Source organism: Emydura macquarii, unplaced genomic scaffold, assembly GCF_026122565.2.
Source record: "Emydura macquarii macquarii isolate MOO-44397 ecotype Brisbane River unplaced genomic scaffold, CSIRO-AGI_Emac_v2 contig_767, whole genome shotgun sequence".
NCBI classification, from domain to species: Eukaryota; Metazoa; Chordata; order Testudines; family Chelidae; genus Emydura; species Emydura macquarii.
This window is the reverse complement of record NW_027130904.1, coordinates 737,756-763,516: the sequence shown is the minus strand read 5'-3', so window position 1 is coordinate 763,516 and position 25,761 is coordinate 737,756. Positions and strand designations below refer to the sequence as shown.

Genomic DNA, 25,761 nt, shown 5'->3' with positions numbered 1-25,761 from the left:
GTCCAGGAAATGGATTTCTTGTGTGGACTGGTCCAGGCTGAGGTTGATGGTGGGGTGGAAATTATTGAAATCCCGGTGGAATTCTTCGAGGGACTCTTTCCCATGGGTCCAGATGATGAAAATGTCATCAATGTAGCGTAGGTAAAGATAAAGGAGAGGTGCTTGGGGATGAGTTTTGAGGAAGCGATGTTCTAGGTCAGCCATAAAAATGTTGGCATACTGTGGGGCCATGCAGGTGCCCATAGCTGTGCCACTGACTTGAAGGTATAGATTGCCTCCAAATCTGAAGTAGTTGTGGATCAGGACAAAGTCACAAAGTTTCAGGTGTTCCATAGCATCATCAGGGAAAATGTTCCTGATGGCTTGTAGTCCATCTTTGTGTAGAATGTTGGTGTAGAGAGCTTCTACATACATAGTGGTTAGGATGGTGTTTTCTGGGAAATCACCGATGGATTGTAGTTTTCTCAGGAAGTCAGTGGTATTATGAAGATAGCTAGGAGTGCTGGTGGCATAGGGCCTGAGGAGAGAGTCCACATAGCCTGACAGTCCTGCAGTGAGAGTGCCAATGCTTGAGATGATGGGGCGTCCAGAATTCCCAGGTTTGTGGATCTTGGGTAGCAGATAGAATAACCCTGGTCAAGGCTCAGGGGTGTGTGTCTGTTGTTTTAGGTATGTAAGTCTGGAGGAGAACAGGTAAAGGTTGTTACCACTCCACTCATGCCATTTATTCCTTCTCCGCTCAGAATCACCTCCTGCAGATTACACCTCTTTAATCATTTTAACTGTGTATAAAGTTAAGAACACATTACAAGTATTTTAATGGGACTACTCACAGTCTACAAAGTTAAGCATGTGTATCAATATTTGCAGGATTGGGGCCTCAGTTGGTAAACACTATATGTAAATAATCTAATTAGCAAGACTTGACTACACTTACGTAAATACAAAACACCCCATATTCACTGCATTCCATGACCCCACAGATTTTCCCTTTTATTAATAAAAATATCTTATTATTCAGTCAATATATATAGCACTAGCAAACAATTGATGGAGCTCTGAGATATGCTTAAATACCTGGGATCAGATTACTTTTGAATCTTTAATTCTAGTTAAATAGCACACTGAATATTTCCAACAATACATAATGCCCAAGTGGACACAGTGGATGTTGGATGCTGAGGTGTAAGTTAAGACGACATCTATGAACTGTGTGAAGTGGCTGCTTTACTCAACTGCTTATTTCTAGACTTGAGGGGTATTTTGAGGTGGAAGAACTATTTTATAGAAATTATAAAACACTATTAGTGTTAAATAGACTCCACTGAGAAACACTTTCACCCTTAGCTGTTTCCTAATCTGTCTTTTTCTTTACTAATTAACATTATTTCATATTTTATATTACAGTAGTGCCCAGATACCCCATTAGGATCAAAGCCCCATTGCATTTGGCACTGCTCAAACACCTAGGATATCCTTCCCCAAAGAGCTTACATTCTTGTAAAGCATTATGTTAAAATTGCATAAAATGGTGGCTGGAAAAATGAATTGGAAAATAAGATTGGGGTAATTCAAACTAGACCTGATCAGAGTGATTCAAAAGATCATAGTGAAATCCTCCTGCCTCCACTGAAGTCAATGGGAGTTTTGCCCCTTATCCAGTGGAGAGCTCTGTGTGGGGATGAGATACTTATCAGCCTCTCTAACCCATGGGGAATCCACAAAAAAATAAATGTAGCTTGAGCTGGAGGAATATCTGTGTTTTCTTTTCCCACAGGACTCTTTCCCATGTTTTATCCTATGGGAAGGAGAGACTGTCCTATGTTCCAACTTCAAAATCTTTATTATTGCTAGTGATACACAATCTGGAATGAACCCAGCTTGACCTTCTGATCCCAAACTGAAGGAAAACTTTTATTTTTACTTATAAACTAAGGAAACAGGCTCTGGAAGTCACTGAGAGACAGTAAGTGTGCAGAACCCCACAATGTCATGTATAAAGAGTCACTTTCCAGCAATCAACGGTATTTCAAAATCTATTTCCAAAAGTACTTCAGTTAACACAGTTACTGGTATTTGTCCGCCTACATTCCCATCTGCATAACATTTTGTCTGCACAATAAACTCTCATGAGAAAGATGTACATTCCATTAAAGGAAATCCCCATGCTACTGCTTACGTGTGACTCAACTGACTTATTAGTAAGCAAATCTATCTGCATATCAGCACCACACCAACTACTTGTGGTACCAGACTATCTGAAGAGCTTTGAAAACCTCAGTTACCTTGCGAAGTTTATGAAGTTTGTGAGGGTAGTGTGGTTCATATGATGCAGCAAGATACATTTGAGAAGAATAAGCCAAACTGATTTCAGACTCAAATCTTTCTTTGCAGAAAACATAGCAGAGTCTGCTTCAAAGAAAACAAATTAGACCCATTTTCAGTATATAAAAAAAACCAGGCAGAGGAAAACAAAAATCGTTAAGTCACACCCTGTCAGAATAATGGAGTTGTTTAAAGGATAGACTTTTGGAGCTCCAAATGAGGATGGTGGCCCAGTATTACCCGCACACTAGGACACCTCACTTCTACCCCAATCTGTAGGACTCAAAGCATAACCCAGTGAAGACACCCCCACCCTTTCCCAATCTGTAGGGTCCAGGGGAAAGGCACCTACCCTTACCCAATTCACACTTTTGGGTTCGTGGTCACCCCATTCCCAAGCCATAGGGCTCTGGGTGTAACCTGTTTAATTGAAGTACCCACCCTTTCCCAATTTGTAGGGCTCCAGGTATAATTCTCTGCGGGTTTGCAGGATCTTTTACCAGTGAAGGAGCCTTACACAGTAATATCCTTATTCTCTATTTATTAACAATTATTAAAACAGAATACACATGCTAAGCATACAATGCTCACCACTCTCAATAAGGCAGACAAACTTCTCCTGGTGGCCAATCTGGATTAGAGCATGTGGGGACTCCAGCTTCTGCACAATATGGTTAGCAGGGTGTTGAGGTCTGGCAGCTCTGATCTTTGGCTGTGTCCTGGAGTTAGGTTCCAAAGAATTTCCTTTTGGACCTCAGTTTATATAGTGAAACTTGAGTCCTGCTTAGCTATATGTTTAACCCATCATTTTAAACTAAAGTACTACAAAACACCAATCACAAAACAGTTTTTTAACTAATCATATCCTACCACCTTAATTGATTTATATAGCACACACTTAGTCATGTAACAGACAGAAACAATCAAAGAACCAGACAGAAATCATTCAAACAAACAATAAAGAATTGGGTATGATAAAGACAAAACAATAAGAACTGTAGATTTTACAACCACAACTATCGAAAAGTGATTCCTTTCCAGGCAGAATGCTATTAAACAAAGTTTTCTTTACACTTTTTAAGATCTGTTTCTTTATCTGGTGGTGGTAGGTACTATTAGGATAGCAGCCACTTCTTAGCCTGATATTACCTTGTCTTGATGTAATTTCAGGGATGAGAAGATGTCACCACACGGTACTTAGGAGTGACAGCAGCCATATGCTAATATGTTTGCTACTGCTTAGCCCAAGAACAAGGCCTAAGCTTAGCCAAAAAACAAGGCTTCAGACCTTACGCCAGTTGGTTGGCCTAGTTTTTGTAAAATTTTTTCGTCTTTGTTCTTGTTTTCCGTTTACCTTTTTTTTGAACTCATTAGATACTGCTAGTCCAGTGACTAATGCTCTATTAATACCTTAGAGAAATACAGGTAGGTATTCAGAATGATTCCGATGTTTGTTAATTGGGACATGTTCTTTAAGATGTTAGATTATCATTTTATCAACTCTTTGTGAAAACAATGACTTAGTCATTAAAACTCTTTAAAAATATAGTTAGTCTTCCTTCTAGGAAGTAGTCTGTTGGAGTTCATTTTCTCTGTTGTATTACATTTGGGCTGCTTCATCTGCAGTTTGGGGATCGTGTATCAAGAAGATTGAAATTAATTTATGCTTCTATAACTTCAGAGGAGAATTAGCACAGAGATTTTCCATAATCACTAGAAATGAGCTGGATCTTCCCAATGACAAGATGAAGCCTTCCCTGGTATCAAACTTTGGGGAGAGACGGGAATTTGCACTCTTTGCACCCTAATACTTACATGTCAGTATCTTAGACGGTAGCAGCCTTACCACTATGTGACCTATGTTCCTCACGTTTTTAATGGCCCCACATCACACACACTAATAACAGCAGAGCTAGAGTACCCCTCTCGAGTCTTGTCTGTGATCCTGTTTAACTTGAACACCAGAGGGCTGTAAAGTCGATTTCTCACTGTCTTCCCTTGGTACTACTTGGAAAGTTGTACTTTCATTCCACCTATCTTCTGAGGAGGAATTACAGGTACCTGTGAGGTGGCCAGAAAAGTGTCATAGGTATGCAGAGGTAAGAGACTGGTCATAGCCAGAAAGGGATTTAGATTCTCCTATTCTGTTCTATTCTATATAGGTTCTTACACCACACTCATCACCATAGTATCGGAGCACCTTCCGGAAGGATATTAAGCAATGTAACTGGCATCTGACATGGATGGTTAATTTGCTCTCCAGAGTGAGATTTCTGTGTGCAGAGTTTTGTTTTATTACGATTCTGTTTTAAATCTACACACTTCTATGTGTTTGTGTTAGAGAAGCATGTTGAAGTGCACCTTGTACTTGGAATGGAATGTGGTGAAATTTGTGATGGCTCTTAGTTCCTGCAGGAGTTGATTCTCCCACACACACAGGCTTTTGCTTATGGTAGAGAATTCCACTGTGGCTGAGGATTGGACTCAGACTTCATCCAAGAAGTGACACCTGTTATTTAACAATGGGCCTCCTCATAACCAAGATCTAGCTCTTTGCTTGGAGTGCCCTTTTTCTACAATGGGATGAATTAGAATTGTGTCCTTTCAGGATTTCTATGACCATCAAACCAATATTTGCATGAGTGTTCTCCTTCTCACCCTGCAGCAGAAGGGAACAATGAAGCTCTCTCTCTTCAGTAAAGATCTGCTAAAGGAACAGTTTGTTTTGGAGAATAACTGAACTCTGACAGCAGCTGTGTTCAAAAAACTTTCTGCTGTATATATTTGAGGAAAAGGAATGCTTCAGAGACATAATATAAATGCTTCTCTCTAAGGCTGCAGTTACAGAAAGAGAATAAGGGAATGTAGGCTAGTGACACAGCCCAGCAGGGGCATCGCAACCCTTCGTCGGGCCCAGGCTCTGAGGAAGGCCACAGCACCTTGCTCTGAGGAGAAAAAAAAAAGCGATCAGGGCACGAGTCTTTAGCCCCAGCCCCCAGGCGGGGCGGGGCTGGTCAAGCAGTCTATGGTCCCAAGGCTCAGGATCCTCTGTGGCAACAGGTAAGAGGAGACAAGTACTCCCTGTGTGGCTAAGGAGGGGGGAGGGGGACACAGGACCACGTGACTCCACTGCATCCCAGCCCAGGACCCTATCAGTGGCAAAGAGGTTTGCCACTAGGTCAGCTGGGCTCCAGCCGCAACACGCTGATTGGTTTGACCACAGACTCAGCCAGACTATAGTCAGCTGTCCCTGGGCTACTTTCTCCCACCCTGAACCCAGGTACCTGAAGCTTGGGGACTTCCTCTGAGTCACTGGGTGGACAGCTAGAGGGAGTCCCATGAGTCCCTCACCATCGGCTGGAGGCAGGTCTGAGAACTCCTCGGGGCCGTCAGTGGATGGCAGCTTCTCCAGGTCCAAGGATCCCAGTGGATCCTCTGGCACACTGGGCTCAGGCAACTCCAGTTGGTCCCCAGCGACAGGCAGCTCCTCTAGGTCAGGGCCGGTTTTGGGGGGTTTCTCCCAGTCAGCGGCCTCTGGTAGCTCTTCCCAGTTGCTAGGGGCCAGTGGCTCTTCTCAGTCACTAGGGCCCGGCGGCCCAGTCAGGCCTTGGAGTCTCTGGTCCGTGGGGTGTTTGCTTTGCACAGCCACGAGGCCTGGGTCAGGCCCAGACCACAGCCTCAAGGAAGGTACATCCTTCTCCAGCAGCAGCTGACTGAGCTGCTAAGCCTTCCTTTTGTACTTCACCCTCCTGTCCTGGCCCCACCTCTCTGCTCCCGGGATATTTGGCCTACAAGGTCCTGATCTGCCCAGCAGGTGCGTTGCGACCCTTCCTCGGGCCCAGGCTCCGAGGAAGGCCACAGCGCCCCCATCCGTGGCCTCACGAAGTCACGGGACCTCCTCGTCAACCTCCTCCTAGCCCTGGCCAAAGTGGCCATCTACAAGACCAGGGAGAGGAGGTTGGCTGGGGGGCACTCTGCGACTGTGGGGCCTACTTCCGTTCCTCCATCTGTTCACGCATCTGGGCAGAGTTCCTCTGGGCAGTGTCCGCTGGCTCCCTTGACACCTTCTGGGAGCAGTGGGCACTATCCGAGGCGCTCTGCTTGGTGTCCCATTCTGTTTCCCTTTGTTTCAACCTGTGACCCCCACGCCCACCCTTTTTTTTTCATTAGTTGTCCCACGCACTTAGTTGTTTCCTGGGCATGAGTTACAAATAGTACAGGGAAGTTTAGCATTCCCTCATTAACTGACTTTTATAGTAAGAACTTTATAAACTGAGAAGCTCCCATAAGAGCAGAAGAAGAACAATATGTACATTTGCCCAATAATCCATAACAAAGGGTCTGATCCTAGAGCCCTTACTTACATGAGTAGCCACTTTAGCCTCATCTCTGCTAGGAAAAGTTAGCAAATAGTTCTCATACTATGGTTCAGTTCCACCACTGGTATCAATATTGGGACCCCTAAATAGCTGGGCTGATGGCAGCTTTTTAAGCACAGTGTCATTTGACATGCTCTTGTTTTTAACTGCATCTCGGTGTTTTTGCAGTTTCAGCAGAAGTCCATTATTACATTTACATACACTAGGAAAATTTAGAAATCATAAGTACATAATCCACTCATGCAAGATATAGCTTTTTAGCTTATATATACTGCTACTTCATTATCTAAATAAATTCAAGAATTTTGTTAGACCAGATAAAAAGCTGAAGAAAGTGCCCATAACATCTATTTCAGGTAAAGCTGAGTTACAATTTTAGTTCTGAAGCAACTTTATCAGTTGCCTGTAACTTCCTCAAACAAATTTTGGCCACACTTTATAGTAACGTTTAATTTTTAAATATTTATAAAGGGACAATAAATGATTAACATACAAGTATGTTAAAGACATGAATAGTATGTGCTATAGATGGCTGTAAGCACAGCAGTAGAATGTTATAGATGATTGCAAGCAACCCTACTGCACTGTTGCTCTAACAATCTATATCAATTGAGTAACCATTTATTAAAACACTTAGTAATCATTTATAAGCCATTAATAAATGGAATCTCAATACAAAGTGTGATCCAAATTCCATTAGGGCTGAAAATTTCCATGCTTAGTCTCAACCCAAAGATGAAACTTTTTGTAAACTCTGTCCTTCAGTACACAGGTATAACTCACATCAAGGTGAATGGAGACTATGACCTTGAGTATGAAGGCAGATTCGACTTTATATATTCAAGTTTAATATAGCCCAGCCCTATCAACCATAAGGTCTCTAAGCATTTCCTGTGCATACGCTGCCCACAGGCATCATCCTTAATGCCCTCTTCAGAGGGGGCCCCCACACTTACCTGTCCTTGTCTTTAACCAAACCTTCAGACTGATAATTCTCCCCTGACTCTATCTCTCTTGAAATCACAGCAGTCACGTTTTTTTCTCTCTCAGACTGATTGACAATGCTTGACCGCAAACCAACAGTTTATACCACAATTCCAGATTTCTTAAACAAAGCAAATTTATTTGTCATGGGATAGAAAATAAAGAGACAACTCACAAATGAAAAAAATGAAAGCAAAATATAACTTCAGTCTATAATGTTGTAATAAGCATGTGACCTAGGCCTACACTCTCAGTTATTACCTATTAGTTCAACAAGATGGAAACTGTATATGACCAAAAGTTCCTAGTTCTTCATCCTACAGTAGCATGCTATTGGCCACCTTTCAGCATCTCTTTGGAAATATGTGTGATATGAACTGGAAAGGTGTATAAAGGGTCAGTCTGTTTGTGTAACCAGAAATTTTCTCGTTTTATGGTTCTCATAAGCTTTCATTAGCATGTTGTGCATCAGTGTAGACCTGCACAATTAAAGGTGTTTTTGTAAGCTTCTACGTATTTAGTTAAGTTCATTGTTCTATCACATAACCTGCTTAATTTCCTCCTCCTAATTTGCTTATGTTCATCTTGGTGGATTGACTATTTCACACCAGCTTTGCCCACTCTGGGTCTATGATGCAGTTCTGCCTAGAGGGGAATGTGGTGAGTCTGCACTATACCTCCGGTACAATAAAATCAGTTTCCAGGGATGCAGGCCTGGGAGAGGTTTTGATTGGGAATCAGGACAGTGGTCTCATTGACCACTAATCTTGCATTCATGAACATAAGTTTAAGATCCTGGTGTTACCTTGGAAGGTGTAGTAATTTTGAAAGGAGTGGGTGCTATTTGGTTGCATTGTACTAGCTGCAGATGACTGGCAATTGATTGGAAGAGGGGAGGAGAGATAGTCCAGTATGGTTTTGTTCTGGTGTTGATAAACTAGGGCAGTGGTTTTCAGTCTACGGTCCCCAGACTATGTATAAGACTGTGTATACATACACAGACTATGTATAAGATTTCCAAAGGGGCTGCACCTCCATTTTTTAGGGGTCCACAAATGAAAAAAGGTTGAAAACCACTGGCCTAGCATATACCAGATGCCTTGTACGTGGCACATCTGCCCAGTTTTCCCTGACACTGCTTCTGCAGTTAGTTGAGAAGGGCCTAGCTGACAGTCATGTGCCAGAGCTGTGTATGGTGTGGTGACAGCTAGGTTGCATATTTTACTTTCTCCCTCTTTCTCTTCATTCTTCACTTTCTCCCCTGGCTGCCCCAATTTCTCCTGCTCCTTCCTCAAGCCTGATTCTCTTTTCCTCACCCCCCTAAACCTTGCCTTATCCTTCCTGTGCTGCTCTGAGTCCTCCTATGCTTTCCCTCTTTCCCCATCCCTTCTCTTTTTCTGCCTCACGCTATTCCTCTCACCTGCCCTCAGGGAACAGATTTGGGGTAGGAAGTGGTGGTTCTCAACTCAAGCTCTGTCCACAATCCCACAATAGCTGGAGCATGGCCAACCTTCAATATTTCAAAATCATGAGATTGGCCTAAAAATCATGATATTTTAGAAATAAAAAATTGGGGGCTCTCTTTATTTGCTTTCCAGGAGCACTTGTTTAATTTTTTCAAGCTTTTCTCTGTAACCATGAGAGCTAGAAACTTACTTTTTAAATAAAAGATGAGATTCTCCTGCAATCTATTGATTGCAGCAGCTGGGGCCTTAAGAAAAACACCACATATCACAAGACTCGTGATTTCAGGAGATGGCAACACTGGGATGTTTCTACTAAAATGATCAGAAATGAAATAAATAATTCGTGATACTGACTTTAAATCCGTGTCATTTGGCTTCAGAGTAAATACCCAATTAAGTGAGAGCAGTTGCTCTTAGGGCCATACTCTGTCCTCAAATTTATGCTTGCAGCTCTTACTTAGGATCCATGCTTGTGTATCCGTGTAGTGGCTGATGCAGTGAACATTCCCCTGCATTGCCTCTACCACACAATTCTTCTCCTGTATGTGGTATCCCTATGTCCATGGGATGAAAGGGGAGGGTATCAGTATTTGTGCTTTAGATTCCCTGTCTCCCCACTTTCCTCATTCTTCCACCAATCTCTCCTCCCTTCTTCTTCTTTAATCTGTTGAAGCAGGACCCAAGAGCTCAGGTCCTTTTTCTCATTCAGAACAGGGTGGGGCCTCAGTCAGCATCTGTAATCCAAACTCCTCCATCTGCATGGCAGGAAGTGTGTTGGGAGAATGACCAGAACTCCTGTGCTTTGTGCACATCTGTAAGCCTCTCCCAGCCAAAGAAATCACATCAATCTGTCTTCCATACATGTCCACACACACAGCAGCGCACCAAGAACCCAACGTACAGGCCTTCAGCTCTCCTAACTCCTCCTTCTGCTGTCCTTGTCCAGACAGAGCAGAGAATCAGCATTTTGAGGCTCCTCCTCTTATAGCTGGATTGTCATTTTGGAATTGGGCTGGAGAAAGACAGAGGGGTTGATGTGTGGTGATTCAAAGGAAGCAGAGACTGTGTCTTGAGGAATAATCTGCAGTGTCCTGTCCCATACTGACGTACCTCCTCTGGTGCCAAACAGCCCATCATCATAAGAAAGGGACATTCAGCCCTGTGTGGGGGTTCTTACAGGGAAGGGGAAAAGGATTCTGAGCTGCAGCAGAGTGCAGACAAGAACAGCAAGAATGGAAAAGGAGTCTAAGCACTATGAGGAAAAGGAGCATGTTGCAAGCAAGAGGCAGAATCAGCATTATGGGCTAGATTCTGCCATCCTTGCTCACCTTGAGGAGACCCAAGTACAGTTGTGCCACTGAAATCAATGGGCCTGCTTGTGCAGCGTAAACTACCACTCAAGCTAAGTCCCTGTGGTGGTGTTTCTCCCTGGGTGAGAAAGTAGCATCACCAGGGTACGGGTATAGGCATTGTTACACTTGGGCTCCTCCCTGTCACACAAATCTATTGTGGCCTCACCTTAGTGCTGTCTTCAGGCAGGATGCCAAGGCCAATGGCGAATCCTCTGGCTAGGCTGCACAAGCATGCCCTGTAGGCCTGAAGGCAGAGGCAGTGCTAGCCCATTGGGGGCCCTAAGCACAAATATTTTTTTTGCAGGGGCCCTCACACAACACACATACTAAAAAGCAAATGCCCCCTGCCCCCGAGTTGCTCGGGGACCTAAGCAATAGCTTAGTCCGTTTAAACCTAACGTGGCTCTGCCTGGGTGTCCCTACACGCCACTGACAGCAAAGCCCCGCCCTACTCAGCTTAAAGCGGAGACCCTACCCCTACCCCTCCTCTCCTCTCCTCTCCCACAGACACAGCGCCCTAGCGGGCAGCACTTCCCCGTTGCTTGCTGCTGCTGCTGCACCTTCTCAGTCATCATCTCCCACCCACATCACCACACAGGTTTGACGTTTCTTCCCTGGAGTCCCTATCGCCGCCTCCTGGGTGTGCGCCTCACAAAACCCACTGATCCAGGGGGCCCCTCAGCCTCTCTCCCTGCTGGCGGGCTCCGGTCCCACCCCGGCCAGGTGCGGGCTGGACTGCGCGCGGCCCGACTTTTGTCCAGCGCGGGGTAGTCGCCGTCTGGCTTCCGGGTGTGAGAATGCAGAGGGCGCCGGCCCGCCCGGGTTGGGGCGGGGACAGGCTCCGCCGCAGCCTCGTAGGCTTGGCTAGCTCCGCCCTCTCCGCTAGAGCTTGCCAGTGCCTGTTCCTTCCCCCGCCTACGTGATGGTGACGCGTCGGTGACTCGCCGGGGTCCCTGCCTCGGCAGTGGGCACAGGTCTGGGAGGCAGGAGGCCTATTGGGCCCCGCAGCGCCGCGAGCCGGACCCCGAGCCAGCGTCCCGCAGCGCAGAGCTGCCAACCAGCCTCGGGTGCGCGGCGACTTCCGGCGGCTCGCACGCGGAGCCGGGCCCCCGCCTGCGGAGCAGCCACCGCGGAGTGAGTAGCCAGCGGCGCGGCGCGGCGCACCACTCAGGCATCGCAGGGACACGGCTGTGTATCAGCCCGCGGCCCCGGCACAGAGCAGCCCGTCCGACTTCACGCAGGAGGGAGCTCGGTGAGCAGATGGGGTAGGAAGGAAAAGCAGCAGCGGCGGCGGCGGCGAGTGTAGTTGTGCATCGTGACAGTGAACTTCTTGTAGCGAGCCCCGCTCCAAAGAGACTCTCTGGGCTCTCGTGTGTGTGTGTGTGTATTATGCATTTTTAGAAGTAGTAACAATGTAGCCAGTGTGCAGCATACACAAAATCTGAAGGTGCCTGTGTACGGTTTTTATATGGTTCCGGAAAGAGATCTTGAAAAAAACAAACAAAAAAAGGATTTCCCTTCTCTGTTGTAATTGCAACTGTTTGGTTTAGGCTTCAGCTGCAGAGGGAGGGAGATGAGAAGTTTTTTCTGCTCAGCAGAAAAGGCCTTTCCTCCTCTTTTCGGATGATGTGTATGCAGTTCACTGGGATCTCTGTCCTGTGCATAAATAATGCACCCAACAAATGTTCTATAGGGATGTATGATCTTTATCAGTGTTTAAGATATGTAGGAAATGCTTTCCTCTTTCTGCCTATTGCTCCTCAGTGAGGATAATACAATATAAATATTGGACTTTAAATGGAAATAATTTTTTTGAGACTTAGTTGTATGGAGGGTTTTAAAATCTTCATTACAAAATGAATATTAATTTGCTGGTTGCTGGTCTGATTTTTTTTTAAATAGCTTGCTTTGGAAGCAAGTTCCCTCAGAGATTGGTGAATGGATTTATAATTCTTATCTTCAGGAGATAAGTGTTTTTTTGTGTGGGGGGAGATACCTTTTATCTGCAGTGGTATATTACTGAGGTGTCTAATTGCTACTTGATCATTTTGGTTTGCTAGTCTCTTCTTCTCTCCATTTGTAAAGGGAAATGGATTGCCCTCTCCTTGATATTCGTAAACTATTAGCTGTCACAATGGGCCTTTCTCTGGGATCTGCTGAGCAGAGAGAGGACCTTCAGGAATAACTGGAGAAAATTGTGTTGACTTTGGTTTCTTAATTGGTTTTGAACAGATTAGCTGTTGAAAGATCAGTAAGTTTTCTGACATATTGAGGATTGTGCCAAGCTTTCGCCCCTCCCTCTCTCTTCACCAACCACCAGATTGAATGCATGTATGGGCTGCATGTGTTACAAATATAAATATATTTCAGATATTAGGAAAAGTGGAGAGAGAGAGAGAGAGAGAGGTAGATCTATAGAGAGAATTACGCACTACAGGAAGAGGCCAGATTGTGACAGATGACATTGGTTGGCTTCTTTTCCTGCCCCATCTCCATGGTAATTGCAATATGTGTGATGCTTTGATGATCTTATGCACTGCCGCCTTCTCTTTTCTCCCCTGCTTTGGATAATGGGATGGTGTTGTGAGGACCAGGTAGGAACACAAGCATTGCCATAATAGATGAGAACATATAGTCTATCCTGTTTCTGGTGGTGACCAGTACCAGATGATTCAGAGGAAGGTTTAAAACTCCTATAATGGACAATTACACAGTAAGGAACCTCACTAGTAACAGTATGAAGGAATAATGATGCTAGTCAATAGCTTGTGGCTCCCCCCAGAGAAGACTGGGAAGGGATTTTATTGCTGAGCTCTTTGTAGAGCTTTTTCATTTTTGTAAATACCAATAACAGAACATAGGGAAGTAGTGTTTGGGAGGGGAAATTTTAATCAGCAAGAAGCTTACAAAGCTGTAATAGATGGGTTAGCATTCTTGATAGATAAATTAGATTATTTTTTAGGACAGTAAAAGGGAAAATGAAGGAATTAATGCTGTTGCTCCTCCTCCTTACTTGCTGTCATTAGAAGAGGATGGACAGAATAATGTAGGAGTTGACATATGCTTTGTGGAATAGCTGTTCTTAAACAAGTTGGAAATAAACTGTTATGCACAGCCACAGAGTATGACAAAAAAGGAAGCTAGTTACGGAATTGGATTAATATTTTCATTATCATTCTCTAAGTTTTATATCTCAGCCTGGGGGCATATGACATATTTTTACACTATACATTCATGTAACTAAGAAGCAGCATTCATATTTTTATTATACCTGCACTGACTTCAGTGGGCTCTCAATGCGGGGTTCCACCTGTGTGGTTCTCAGCACAGGATCAGGGCCAGTGAGGCTACACATATGAGTAAAACAATCAGCATTTGGCCTCAGGGTTTCAATTCAGGATCATGTCTGTATTTCTCTCATTAGATTTACATTGGTTCAGACATAATTAAATTATAGAAAGGTGAACTAGAGAAGTTTTCTTGAATTTCTGGGCATGGCATTTTACAGATTATTCCATAAAGTGTATTATCTCTGGAAACTTTCAAAGCAAAACTAAAGCAAATAAAATGACTGAGACTCACAAAAAGACACTACTGTGCATCCAGTACTTTCACCTGAAGATTTGTAGTGTGTGTATTTTATTAGATATGTGTAAAACAACAAAAACAATGAGAGTCCTGTAGCACTTTAAAGACTAGCATATATAATTTCTGTCGGCATAAGCTTTCGTGGGCTGCAACCCACTTCATCAGCATTTTACTGGATGGTATAACATTCCACACAGCATCTTGTGTCCTTCATCATTTAGGCAAATGGGAGTTATCATATAGGACTAGATCATTGGTCTGTTAAGTCTGATAGCCTGTCGCTTGCAATGGGCAGTATCTGGTTGATGATGAAAAGAAAGGTGATTCCCCCACCCCCTCCATATTGAACTTGTCTAGTTATACAATGCTGAAAACAAGGGGAAATGTTGTATAAAAGAGATGAATAGTCTACACACTGTGGCACTACAGGACCCTAGGAATTGCTATGCCACATTTAAATTAGTTGTCCATGTAGACTAGTGCCCTTTCTCTTGACATTCTGCAATCTGCAGTACCAGATGCTTCAGAGGAAGGTACAAATAAATCTGTAGAAGACAATTATGGAATAGCTTTCCCATAAGATAAATTTCTTTCAAACCCATCAGTTGATGGCTAGTTTATGCACTGAAGCATGGGTATTTATGTCCTTATAATTTTTTAGTGTAACTATAGATGTTCTTTTAAATCTATACATGTCTAGTCTTTTTAAAATCCTACTAAACTATTGGCAGCAATGATCTTGTGGCAGTGAGTTCCACAGACTAATTATGCACTGTGTTTAAAAAAAAATTGCTCAATTTTAAATGTGTTGTTTTTAAGTTTAACGTAGTGTTCTTAGCTGAGAGGAGAATAAGAACATCCAATTTACCTTCTTATTATTTTGTTGTACTCTATCACATCCCTTGTTACTGATCTCCTCTCTCAGCTAAACAGTCCCAATGTCTTCAATGCCTATCCATGCCTCTAATAATTTTTGTTGCTGGTCTCTGATGCCCTTCTATTTCTGCTTTCTTTTTTTGGAGACAGGATGAAACAGTATTCCAGATGAGTCTATACCAGTGTTATATTTTCAGTATTATTTTCAGTTCCATTCTTTATACAGCCTAACATTTTGTTTTCTCAGTGCATTAAGTTGTGTAGTGCCACTATGTTTAGACTGTTCATCTCTGGTATACAAAATTGCCTCTTATGTTCAGTATTCCAGTGGTCTGGAAAAAGGGTGAACAGTTTTTCATAGAGCTGCCCACCCTGTTGTCTAGGTCTTTTTCCTGAGTGCTTGAAATTAATTTAGAACCCAGCAATATGAATGATTAGTTTAAATTATTTCTTCCAATGTGAATTACTGTATTTGTTGGCATAGACTTTTATCTGCCATTGTGCTGCTCATTCATCTAGGTTTATTAGAGTTCCATGATATTTTTTAGGCTTTAACTTAAATGATTGTCACCTGCAATTTTTGCAGGCTATTGTAGGGAGGTCACGGTAGTCACACCCTTACTTGTACAATGCTGCTATCAGCAGCACTGCCCTTAGAGCTGGGCAGCCTGAGCGTGGTGGTAGCTGACTGGCAGCCCAGCTCTGAAGGCAACGCCACCACCAACTAGCGCAGAAGTGAGGGTGGTGATACCATGCTGCACCATTCTCACTTCTGCGCTGCTGCTGATGGCAATGCTGCCTTCAGAGCTGGGCTCCCAGCTGGCAGTTGTGGAGCTTCTTGCAGCCAGAGTTGGTTTCCAGAGGTGGGTCTGACTCAGTCCTGGGAGCAGCCTATGCAGGGGAAAAGGAAGTCCTATCCCTCCCCAGCGAGGCTGGAACTAGCAGCTAGAGTCTGGCACTTGGTAAGAGCACCTGGCTGGGGTGCCCCCCTGCCCTGCCTCTCCCTGACTCCAGGCCCAGGGCTCAGGAGTTAAAGGGGCTTTGGGCTGGCTGTGTGTGTGTGGGGCGGGGTATGTGTGGCAGAGGTGACCATGACCCTCTGGGTGGTTGCCCACCTGTAAGGCTGGCCCTGCCCCCCAAAAAATGACCCCCTCCATACTATGCCACCCTCACTCCTGCACTGCTGCTGCTGACAGCACTGCCTTCAGAGCTGGGTGCCTAGCCAGAAGCCGCTGCTCTCTGGCCACCCACTTCTGAAAGCAGCACAGAAGTAAGGGTAGCAATACTGCGAGTCCTCTACAATAGCTGGATTTCATGAGGGAGACCAGATTTCACAGTCCATGACATGTTTTTCACAGCAGTGAATTTAGTACGACCTTAACTATATTGAAAACTGATCATTTATGTCCCAATCATGCAAACATTTACAAACATGCATAAATGTTTGCAGTTTCTAATCTATGACAGTAGTTTCTTTCTCATTGCCATGACTACACAGTTTCCTTAAGAGCCTCTGGTGTGATTTTTTTTTTAAAGATTTTTTTGAAAATCCAATTCAATTATTTCAGCTGGTTCTCCTTTATCCATTATTTTGTTGAAATGTTCAAAGATTCTAGTAGATTTTAGAGGCACGATATCCTTTTACAGGTGATGCGCTGGTTTGTCCTTGTCATATCGTGTCCATCTAAGTGTTTTATCATTCTGTTTCTAATTATTGTTTCAGCCATTTTTCCTAGTACTGAAGTAATAATATAATCTAGCTCTTATTATATAGTGCTTTTCATTAGTAGATTTCAAAGTGCTTTACAAGGAGGTCCCTTTTTACAGATGGTGAAATTGAGGCACGGAGTGGTGAAGTGACTTGCCCAAGGTTATCCAGCAGACCTAGGAATAGAACAGAGATCTTCTGAAACCCAGTCCAGTGTTCTATCCACTGTCATTGGAGTTCAGTTGTGAAAATATTTATACTTGTGAAATCAATAGGACATAAGTAAAATTATTCACATGCATACATTTTTGAAGGATCAGACTTTACAACCATAAAAGATAGCATAACAGATTATGATTTCTTTAAAGGAATAATGAAGAACATTGCTTTGGGTTAGAGAGCAGTTTATGAGATGACTTTCATGTGGTACAATTACTGTTCAGAAACAGACTAAACAAATCTGAGCTAGAAACATTTGTAGGTTTTTAATTTGTTCACAGTCTCTGTATTTTAAAGGAGCACTGGCAAAATAAAAATAAATTCAGACCATTTTTCTTGGTCTAGAGCAGCGGTTCTCAACCTTTTTTTCCCCGAGTACCACTTGGGCCAGGTACAGTCAGGTCAAGTACCACTTGACCCGACTGTACCCGACCCGAGTACCACTCGGGGAAAAAAAGGGAGGGGACTTGCGGCGGGGTTTCGCGGCGGAAACAATACCCGCCGCCGAAGCCCTTCCGCTGTTTCCCCATTTTCGGCGGCAGGGTTTCACACGGGCGGGTGGGTGGGAGGGCGGCTGAGAACCGGTGGTCTAGAGTTAAAACCTTAAATACTGAAATGCAGATACTTCACACAATTTAAATTAGAATTTTTTAAGAGTATGTTTTTAATTTTTGCTCTGCATTAATTTGGGTCAGTGAAATAGGCTGGTCACTTTCAGTTAGTTTACTGTAAGTTTCACTTTGTATTTCTCATGCATTACTATGCTGCTACCCTTTTGGTTTCCAGCACTGCAGGGGAATTTTTAAAGAGGAAATGGAATTTTTTTTTAAATTCTAATCAAAGTAGATATTACAAAAGCTACATCTTGTACTTATGTTACTCAGCTGACCCTCTGAAGCCTCAGTCCTGCAACTGCATACAGGGATGCAGCCCATTGACTTCAGTGGAAGTGTTCTGTGGTAAATTAAATAAATGTTGGAGAAAGACAGAATGACAGATTCAAATGAAATATAAAGATGAATGTATTTTCTAAAGGATTTTGTCCATCATATAAAGACCGAAGGCTCTTCAGTATCTAGCTTTTTGAGTAAGGCTTCACTTTTAGGATGATCTTCCGGGAGACAAACTAGGTAAATGAGAGAGAAGTGAAGTGTACGATGTATGGGGCGGCTTGGTGATCGTTTTTAAAGTAGATACTGTAAAATTACTTTTGTAGAAAAGAGCAAACCAGTAAATTGTTTTCCTGCCAGCAGTTTCCCAATCTAAAGGATTCTGAACATTTGCCAAAATTCACATGAATCATTAGTGATGCTCTTGCGTGTTTAGTGCTATCCCCGCAAAATGTATTAGTACGGTACTATGGCTGTTTATTAGATAAAACATAAAATCATTGCAAGGGATGCTGGGCCCCCAACTCCTTCCAATCTGCATCATGAAGCAGCGGGGCACAAGAAGGGTTATAAAAACCCAAAGGCTCATAAAGAGATGTGGCAATGTGGCCTCTTGCATGCTTACCCCGAACGCCTCCGTGCTCACTGAGCCCTGGTCTACACTTACAGAGATTCGGCGGCAGTCGACGGGAGTTATGCAAACTATGCAGAGTAGCTTGCATAACTCACATCGACTTCTGTGCTTCCCTTCTGCGCGCTGTCTACACTGCACGCTGTTCCTGTCGACGCAGCGCTACACTACTTGAGGGGGTGGTTTACCAGTGTTGACTTCCTGATCGATTGAGCAGCTCTACACTGACCGCTCAATCGATCCAGAAAGATCGATCTGGCGGCGGCGAATTTGCCACCGTCAGTATAGACGTGGCCTTAGTCTCTGGGACACCACTAGTCTATGTATGTTTATATGGTGGGAATGGATGGTGGGTTAGAGCCCGAAAGCAGCCACTCTATATGATATGGTTTCCTCAGCTACCATCAGATTTCCCCCAACTACCTACTCCAATTCTCTAGTCCACAGCAAAAACAAAGAAGGCTAAACTTTATATTCCTTATAAATCTAAGGATAGGGAGAATGACACAAACTGAACTAAAAATAAAACCAAACATTTCTAAAATCACCTTTGTATATCCTAGAGAAACTAAAAAGGGCGTAATCTAACTTTATCTCCCTTTGCAGACTGTTGCATGTGCTGTTTAGAAATGTTTCTCACTATGTGAGGTTTTCAAATGCATACGCTGTCAAATCTTTTTCAAAATAGCTTTGAAAATATGGGCATTTTTAATCTTACACCAGGCAGTGACACTTTTGAAATCATTTCTGGTACTGGCTATTCTAACTAGTTTATTTTTTTTCTTTTGCTCCTTAAGCAATCAGTGCTTTTAATATACTGTGCAATATTTAAACCAGTTATTTAATGGATATGTGGTAATGTTCCTTAGCTTATTAGGCCAGTTTTATAGGAGAATGAAAACTGGTTTTACAGGTCTTACCTTTGGCTTCCAAATTATCTGGTTAGAATCAAGATGCCCACAACTAGCAATAGTAATCAATGTTAATGAAAACTGTTACTTTAAAAGAGACACATGTTTATGTATACTGAAAAGTTCTGCTTCCCAAGTAGATTTTCAGATCTCTGCATTGAATAAAATGTGACTTTTTTGTATAATTGATAGATGTGTACGTTTAATGGCTTAAATTAGATATGTTGGATACATGGAAATTGGCTTTTCAGGTAACCTTCACTTTGGCTTGTAAAATCAGTAAGCTAAGGGCTGTATTAACTGACTCACTGTTTGTTTAGCATATATTTTCCCATTGAGGATGAGCATGCATTACTCCCATTAAAGCTAATGAGTTTACTATGCATATCAAGGGGAGACTGAACTGTGCATTTGTTTAAGGTGTGCTTAAAAATAATCGGCCATGTTTTCAACTGTTTGAGCAGTTGCACAGTTACTGGCATAAACACAGTAGGAGGAAGAGGAAAGCTTAAGAGGTATTTCTGTTGAAGTTAATAAAATTACACTGATGCTCTCACTTATGTACAGAATCAGTCTAAGATGGGCTGTTTTGGAGGATGGGGTGGGGGTTAGAATCTGTACTTCTCCAAATCAGCTTTCTAAGTTACTAGCAGAACCATTGGTCTGTTAGCCAAGTTGTTTTTCTCACCGTCTGTGGACTTATCAGTTGAAGCTAAAAACATGTATTTTTTTTAAACATGACCATTTTGATTTTTTTGTTAATTTATGATACAAATAAAACAAATATATGGAGACTGTATGAGCTTCAATATAGAGAAGAGTGGATATCAGAATAACCTGGAAAGGTGTTTGAATAGCTATAATATTTAGGGACTTAAGTTAATATATTATTTACTTGTCTACATAATGACATTCGCCAGCATAAGATGAGTATCCTGTTCCCATTCATGCTCCTTAATGTAGGATAGTTCCAGCTGCTATTAGAAGGATGTTTTGGTTGGTAAAGAAGGAATTCCTTTATTCAGAGCCTTTAAAATAAAAACTAAAAAAAATCTAGAGCTTTGTGTTACTTGATCTCTTTGCTACAGATTGCATACTATAGTTTATTAAAAGTCAGCATTTGTCCAAAAGAATTTCAACAGGGCTGTCTTCATATGTTTATCATTGTTTTTCTTTTTGGAGGATACTCTTCAGAAGGTCATGTCTAAAGCTTGTTCAGTCAGAGATGCTGCAACATAGGTCGCTAGCCTCAGGTTAGTGCTCCCACATGAGATTTACACAATAGACTGTATAATGCAGATCTCTGTATTGCAGTGATGTACTAGTTAGGTTAGTTGTAAGCTAGTTCTTGCAGTATCAAAAGCTATCCTTTCAGACTGAATGTCTTAGGTAGCACACATTTGCTATTTCATGTTAAATTGTTGGTGTCATGACATTCCCTCCCAAAGTGCTCTCTGGTTAAGAAACGCACCACTGCTTTGATTTGTCATCCTGTAATTCACATATCCCTGACTGTGAATCCTTAGGGGGAATGTACCTGTAATGCCCCTCATCGTGGTATTGAAGCACTGTGTTCAGGAGATACGGTGCAGTGGAAAGCGGCTTTCCCCCCTGCACTGACTGGTGCTCTAGGAGAGAAAAAGAACATGTTCCTCTTGAGACAGTATGAATGAAAATGGATAATTAAATTGGATTTTTAAATTTTAAATTAAATACATTTTCTTTTTAAAAATAAACCTGTTCAAATTATATTTGAAATTGACAAACCTATGTTAAAGCCTAAATTTACTATAATCTATTAAAATTAAATTAAAAAAACATTCCAGCAGTACATGTTTTGCTGCCACAGATTTAAAGAAAGTCAACCCACAAAACTGGTGGAAGTCACTAGCTAAGCACCTGAAACTAGAATTTGTTAAGGTTGTAAACCAGTTTTTAACAGCAGTAGCCTCTTTCACAGATGCAGAGAGTATTTTCTTAATTTCAGTTTATTCAACTAATCCAGTTCAATGACTAGTTCATTTGAAGTTTAGGAACTGATTGGAAGCTGAAAAAACAGGTAAACTTGTTTTCCTCTTTCAATCTATGAATAAAAATGAGGTGTGAATTGTGAAAACATGAGATCTGCTAGTTCTAAAACCTTGAAGGTCATGGTGATCAGAAACAATCAGTTCAATTCACTAACTGTTTAATAAATCATTTGTGTTTTCCTGTGTATGCAGCACATTTAAGATTGTTTTATTTAACTAATAAAAACTAATTTTACCATGCTGGTTTTCTCCATTTTTAATTGAATTCTAATTTTTTTTGCAGATGCAGCTTGACACAAATCACTGCTAGAAAAATTAATTATCCAGTAAATAAATACATCTTTCGCTATTTTCTAACATAATAAAAAGCAAAAATTTAGAATCTGAATAAATAAATTAAGCTTAAATAAAGGTTCATAGATATAGTATATGCTCCTGAAGTATCAAATTTGGTGTAAAGGCTATATTTAGTAATTGCAAATCAACCATTTTTAATGGTTACTAGCGAATATGAATACAACTTTTCTTGTACTAAAAAAACCCTGAAGTTGAAGTCTTTTTTTTACCTGCCTGTTAAAGTAAGATAGTGTTTGGTCCATTTTATGTATTTTAGCAGGCTTCAGCCATACTATCAAAGTGTTTTTTAAAAGAAGTTCTCAAATTGTAGTCTACAAGTCCTTCCCGGTGGTGCATAGCAAACTGGACCAGCCATACCCTTTGTTAGCTCAAATTGCTTGCATGCAGCTCCAGCCAGGACACCAAGGCATTATGATGAAGCTGGCACTATGGTCTGTTGCTCCATAAAAGAAGCTGTCTCCACCATCAGTCTCTTTCTTCCCACACCTCATGGTTCCCTGGAGCCAGGATGGGAAGCACCATGTGGAGGAGCAACTCAGTTCAGCAGCAAGGAGCAGGAGCTCAGCAGGACTGTGGAAGAGAAGTGATTCAGGTGTGGGCTTATCAGGGGAAGCCAAGACCAGGAGTGGAGATAGTTTACTTGAAGGCTCCCTTCTTGTTCCCATCCTCCCAAAAGCTGTCTCTTTGGCTCCTGGATCCCCACGTCTTCTCTACTGACTGATTTCCTTTCCACAATCCTGCTGAGCTCCTTCTGCTGTCCCAGTGCACTGACTGGAGCCTCCCAATCTTTTTTGCCATTAAATACGTGGGCCACCACCTGCAGTAGTAGTGCCCATCACCTCCACCTCCCCTAGCCACTTCCACACCCAAGCAGTTCCCAGGACTAGCCTTCTTGTCTTGCCAAGGGCTGGATCTGCCCACTGAAAGATGGGATAGCAGGCTTCAGATCCTCTCCAGATCAGCCTCCTCCAGTGTGTCAGCATCTACTTCTTTAGAGCAGAATTATGTTCCTATATCATGGCTCTGCAGTCAGGAAGTGAGGGCATCCAGAGAAAAACAGAGAAAAAGGTAACAGCAGCAGAGTAAATAAAGCACAATTATTATTCTACTGCTCAGGAACTTATTGAATTTGCCAAGTAGCATTATAGTTAAAAGCTGTGCTAGCCACACTTTAAATGTCTGGATGGAGGAGAATTGATTTTTGAGATGGAGGGAAGGTGGTGAGGGGTATGGATGTTAGCTGTGGAGAGAAAATTAGTTTGGATTTATTTGTGAATGAAGGAGATTGTGAAAAATTTATTGTAATTGTGCGGAGGTAAGCAAAAATGAATTTCAATGGAGGAAAATGTCTTACTATGGGGGCTGTTGATTATGAGGGGGAGCCAGAATTCATTTTGAGGTGTGGGGGATAAGAAGGATTGATGTTGCCTAGAGGGAGCCTTGATTGTGAGAGTGGCTACTAATAGATTTTGGGGGAAAACTTGATTTTTTTTTGATTTTTTTTTTGAGTGGAAAGAGGAGGCAGGTAGGTGTAGAATGTATTGAGAATGGAGGAATAGAAGATGATGTGTGGGGGGCAGGAGCCAAGAAATAGGAGTGAGAAAGAAAAAAGCAAAACCAATGACAGTCACTGCCTTTAATAATAATAACTGTACCTGTACATGTTTGAGATGCAAGCAGTTAAACTAGTTGCCGGGGGGGGGAGGGAGGGAGGGCAATTGCAAATCTGAACAATACTGAGAGGTTAGGGAGGAAGGTGGCCCATGCCATGAAAATATACAAGAACCCCTGTTTCGTAACAATTGTACAGAAGTTGATGATCAAGAAAATTAATTATCCACACTTTTAGATCTTTGAGGCAGGGACGGTCACTGTGTGTATAGTGCCTAAGCACAGTGCGTCCCCCAGCCCGACTGAGGACTCTATCCCTTACCACAGTACATATGTTAAATAATTTGTATCAGACTATGGTTCTTTTTGAAGTAAATACAAACAGATCTTACCTGCAGCTACAACATTTTACATGCAATTAAAAAAAAAAAATCCTGCTGATTTTTCATTTTCTAGCAGGTTTTTTATTTTCTTATGTGAAAAATAAGCAGAACCATTTATATAGGGTTATAAGTCCTTGTCTGTTTTTCTAATCATGTGTAATGGAATTAAATAGTAGTTTATGTAAATTAGCAAGACTTGCTTTTTGCCTTGCTATTGCTGCTGCATTTCAACCGAAAAGATTTAGTCCAACAGAATTAGTCTTATAGTCAGTTTCTGTGATCTCAGGCCCCCCGCCCTCCCTTTTTTTTTAATGCTTAGAACATTGTAATGGATGAGGAACCTTTTGAGATTATTCAGTGTACCTCATTATTGATGCAGTTGAATGAATTGGTTATTATACAATACTGGAGTTATTACATTCTTATTAATATAAAATATAAAATGAGATGTAATGCAGGTGACTATAGTTTCATTGCTTTTGTTTTAATGACAGTGTAAATGTATATCTAGCTGAGTAATGTGTATCTTCATGAGGAAGGACATACCTAGACATAAACATATTATAAAATAGCAGTACACATTATGTCTTATCTCTTGGTTGTGGCTTTTAATCCATGTCTGGATTACTGAATTACGCAGTCTTTCAAAGACCGAGTAGAGTATGAGCAAAATAAGCTATGGGCTAATTTCGGTACTTTTAGTTGTTTCGAAACATCTGCAAAGTCTTCACAAAATCTAACGAGCAGATCACCTAAATTTTATCACTACACTAGTCTTCACAGAGTCTGGCTTTAGAAAATTTCATAATATGATTACAGCCATATAAAAAGTGCTAAATGGTGTGTATGAAGCAATGAGAGAGGTGACAGATCAGCTGTGGATTTTATAGACTTTAACCGTGTGCGGATATCAGCTCATTAATTTGTCTTTCCATCTATTGCCCATTTATTCTGGATGTCATGGCCAAGGAAAACAAAATTCTGATCCTCATGTTTAGTTTGGTGGTGGTGGAGCAGTGACTGTGTGTTTCTCTTACACAAGAAAATAGAAGACTAAATAATAACCTGGGTGATCTTGACCATCTCTCTCACCATGTTGAAGCAAACAGGATTAATACAATGCATATCAAACTTAACCATGATTTGATAGAGAGAGCATTAATTTCTTAGAGAGTTGCAAGAAAAGTCTGGCCACAAATAATGTAGCATTGGAAAAGTCTACCAAGTCTTCAGAGAGACCAGGCAAGTGAGGTAATATATTTTATTGGACCAACTTCTGTTGGTGAAAGAAACAAGTTTTCAAGCTACACAAAGCTCTTCTTCAGGGATGCATGCATAGAAAAAAATCTCACCTGTCTGCTTTCTCCTTTTCTCTCTCTCCCACTTTTTTCTCCTCACTCCCTCTGTTCCTATTCTTCTATCATTTCTGACACCTCTTCACCTGACACTCTCATAGTCTGAAAAGCACAAAACAAAAACAAAAAAACCAATCTCATTAGTTGTTTCTGCTGTGTGAAATATAATGTACATCTGTCTCAAATATTTGATAGTCAAAGATCTGTATTTCAGCTATACACAGATCTCCAGTGCCTTTCACCATCAGCACCACAGTCTATCTCAGCAAAGAGACATCCAAAGGACAATTATAGCAGAGCAAATATAGAAAAAACCATCTGCTTATTTCTTAATGGAAAGTTGATGATAAATGTAACACTTGGGCATTTTGTGAAATCTAAGGTTAATTTTTCTTGTATCTTTTATGTTTGTTTGCTTGTTTTGGGTGGGGGAGGGCTTTCAATATCTTATGCAGAACATTACAGGGGAAAAGCAATATAATTATTGAAGATGATGGACCTTTACCCCAAAATCATGACTCAGAGTGCCCTGGAACTTTGGGAAAGTCTGGATCTGAACTTCACAGCTCTATACCATTGCTAATAAACAATTGAGTAAAGTAATCTCTTCATTTGAGAGAGGAAAGAGCAACTGCAGTATTATTCTTCATGAATGATATAATCATAAATTAACATAGTTTCCATAAGACTACTTTT

At 41.8% G+C, this 25,761-nt stretch overlaps 1 protein-coding gene across 2 annotated transcripts in view; it reads left to right on the top strand.

Annotated features, from left to right (window-relative positions):
* The first annotated feature begins 11,678 nt into the window (after positions 1 to 11,678).
* Positions 11,679 to 25,761, top strand: part of JAK2 (Janus kinase 2) — a 153,759-nt gene continuing 139,676 nt past the window's right edge. Inside the window, exon 1 of one of the 2 annotated variants that reach the window (XM_067543052.1) lies at positions 11,679 to 11,771. The gene's annotated coding sequence lies outside the window, so the exon portion shown is untranslated. The remainder of the gene's footprint in view (positions 11,772 to 25,761) is intronic. The other variant, XM_067543049.1, reaches the window with a different exon arrangement.